General features: G+C 32.1%; 1 protein-coding gene across 1 annotated transcript in view; it reads left to right on the forward strand.

The window, feature by feature from the left end:
* Positions 1-2747, forward strand: part of SSBP2 (single stranded DNA binding protein 2) — a 95733-nt gene that overhangs the window by 79716 nt on the left and 13270 nt on the right. The gene's annotated exons all lie outside the window — the stretch shown is intronic.

Consider the following 2747-nt stretch of genomic DNA (forward strand, 5'->3'; position numbering starts at 1 on the left):
TATTATTATTATTATTAATTAAATACATTTTTCCAGGTGGTTTTCCTTGACTTATAAGAATTTTCTCCTTAAACTATGGGTGACTCTGGCTACAATTTGTTCTTTTCGTCTTCTTAAAGTTCATTGTTGATTTTCTCAAAGACATATTCACAGACATTATTCTACAGACATATTCACCACATTATTCATTTTCAGGAAAACCGCACAATACAGAACAGAAGTAAGGGATAGTCAAAGAAATTAAAAGCATGAGATAAAAAGAAGAAAACTGTTACAATTAGTTTTAGGCCTAAACTGCTCACTATACTTCTTGGACATCCATATACAGTTCCATTATCACAACATTTATGTATTGAGTCAATTATATGACATATCTGAATGCAAAAGTATATATTCATGTACTCAACCAAACATCTTTGCTATCGTCACTAGCATTCCTTGCACATTTATCCACAATTAAACAAACAAGGGGATAACATATAATTTCACTCCCTGCTCAGTGCTGAACTATGTATTAAGCATTGAAGTTATTTTCACGCACGCCTTATTTCCTTTATATGCTGTTCTTATCATTTTCAGCAATCAACATCCAATCAATATTTATGCAAAACATTCCATAATTTAAGCATATTTACTTTATAACATGCTTTAAATCAACAAACATATAGTGAAATTTCTTTCTCACATTCATACATTTTCAATGACTTGCTGAAAAGCAAAAATTTGGTCTGTAAACTACTCTTCTCATAATAAAACCAGACAGCTCTTAACAGATTTGCTCATTATCACCTCTTTAAAACCAAATTCTGCCATATGCTTCTCCAGGCACACTTAAATAAATCCCCCATAGTTTTTGCATCAGTTCCTGCTATCTTTTCTTTTGTGTAATGAAATAATAATTATATGACATTCAACAAATCACACAGCCACTCCATGAGGAAGCCATATCCATGTTTTAACACTTCTCCAGTTAACCATCTATACCTGCAGCTGTAGCATTTTTCAGCATCCTTATGGCATGTATAAATTCATTTTAATAAATTTTGTCTTAAACATTACTTTTATTTTAATCCCATTCATTGTTACATGTATCTTGCTTAGTCCTCTTTACAGAATTCCAAAACAATATTAACATCTGTTAACATTTTCTTTCTGGTACTTATCTTAAACCATTCTTGATTTCTTTGACTATATACTTGAAACTTTCTTTTTTTTTTTCATTTCCTTTTCTCTCATTCTTATTTCATGCAGCATTCTCAAGTGCATTTTTCTAACCCAAATATTCTCTTTTCATAAGCATAATTCCATACATATCTGTGATACTCTGTAATATAATTATTCTTACTCTGGTTTCCATATTCTCTCTGTTTTCATCTTCTTTCCATCATTCTCTTGGGAAATTAATCTGTCTTCTAATTTTTTTTTCATACAGGCTCGTGTTTTACTGTATTCGTTTTTACTTTTACCGTACTTTCATTCCTTTCATATTTTTTTCTTCTATCATCATTGTTTCCAAAATCTATTCTTAATACAATGAATAATTTGTCCATATTCAAAAATTTTTACCACCCTTGAATTCTTCACTAATCATAAAAAATCCAATCAATTAACCTCTAAGATTCATTGATTTCCCTATTGTACATATGAGGAGACTAGTTTAAATGATGGATTTGAAAGAAACTTTTTTTTCAAAGCAGCTATTACCAGTCACTATTCTCATTCTCTTTTTGGTAATGACCCAACCACTTTTACTGAACTCTATGACCTTGTTTCCATCCATCCTTTCAAAATAAGTACTTATGTCTGTTTTCCCATTCTTATTATTCACTCTTAAATTAAGGAAGTTAAAGTTAAGGAAGAAAAAAGAGGAGGCATTTCATGTAAGGTGCCATATGGAGGAGGGGCCATAATTTCATTATGAGACCCAAGGTACAATCCTACTTGATAATTCTGCTCAGTTGAGGTCTTAACCCAAAGCAGTTAAAATATGTAATGTATGCCCAACTTAAATACAAATGTGCATCTAGAATCATCATCGAATTGGGCAGCCTTAAAAATGTAAATAAAATCCTGTCTCCCGTTCTTTTCTGAAAAGAAGAACTAGGGGTGACATGTTAGCAGTGTTCCAATATCTCAGGGGTTGCCACAAAGAAGAGGGAGTCAAGCTATTCTCCCAAGTACCTAAAGGCAGGACAAGAAACAATGGATGGAAACTAATCAAGGAGAGAAGCAACCTAGAGCTAAGAAGAAATTTTCTGACAGTTATAACAATTAATCAGTGGAACAACCTGCCTCCAGAAGTGAATGCTCCAACACTGAAAATTTTTAAGAAGAGATTGGACAACCATTTGTCTGAAATGTATAGGGTTTCCTGCCTGAGCAGGGGGTTGGACTAGAAGACCCCCAAGATCCCTTCCAACTCTCTTATTCTATTTGCAAAAGACATATCTATTTGTTCCAACACAATCTTCAGAAAAAGAAAGATAAATTGAAAACAGCTCTACAGTATTGAAAAAAACGTTTTCAAAACTTTTGAATACAACTTGTACAATCTCTGACTGATCAGTTAAGAGATGATGGATTGGTTTCATGTAAACCTTGTAAACAATGCCTTGAAGTTCTTGTGAAGAGTTTCATCTGTCGGAACCATGACACTCTGCACATCTGTCAGCATTTCAATGCTAACAGAAATGAAAATAATAATAATAATAATAATAATAATAATAATAATAATAATAATAATAATA

Source organism: Protobothrops mucrosquamatus, unplaced genomic scaffold (assembly GCF_001527695.2).
Source record: "Protobothrops mucrosquamatus isolate PMUCROS unplaced genomic scaffold, P.Mucros_1.0 scaffold272, whole genome shotgun sequence".
NCBI lineage: Eukaryota > Metazoa > Chordata > Lepidosauria > Squamata > Viperidae > Protobothrops > Protobothrops mucrosquamatus.